Raw genomic sequence first — 363 nt, 5'->3', positions numbered from 1 at the left:
GGGGGGGGGGGGGGGGGGGGGTTCAGTGAGGGAGTTGGTCCCAGGCTGGTTCTACCTGTGAGCTGCGGAGCACCTGATCTCGTGTCTCAGGGCCTCCTCACATTTGGTACTCACTCACTCACTCTCTCTCTCTCACTCACTCACTCACTCACTCACTCACTCTCTCTCTCTCTCTCTCACTCACTCACTCACTCACTCACTCACAGACATTCTGGGACTAAATTACAGTAGCAATAAGTGGAATTAATTAATTGGACCCACCCAGGTAGATTAAGACCCACCTGGAGCTGCTGCTGCTGCAGTGACTGAGTGAGGACCAGAGGAATGTGAGGCGTTTAGGGCACATCGGTAAATTGTAGCTAC

The sequence above is a fragment of the Seriola lalandi genome, unplaced genomic scaffold (genome assembly GCF_002814215.2).
Source record: "Seriola lalandi dorsalis isolate HSWRI2012SDOR001 ecotype SW California unplaced genomic scaffold, Sedor1 jcf7180002054780, whole genome shotgun sequence".
Taxonomy (NCBI): Eukaryota; Metazoa; Chordata; class Actinopteri; order Carangiformes; family Carangidae; genus Seriola; species Seriola lalandi.
The sequence above is the reverse complement of the archived record's forward strand: the minus strand, read 5'-3'. Positions refer to the sequence as shown.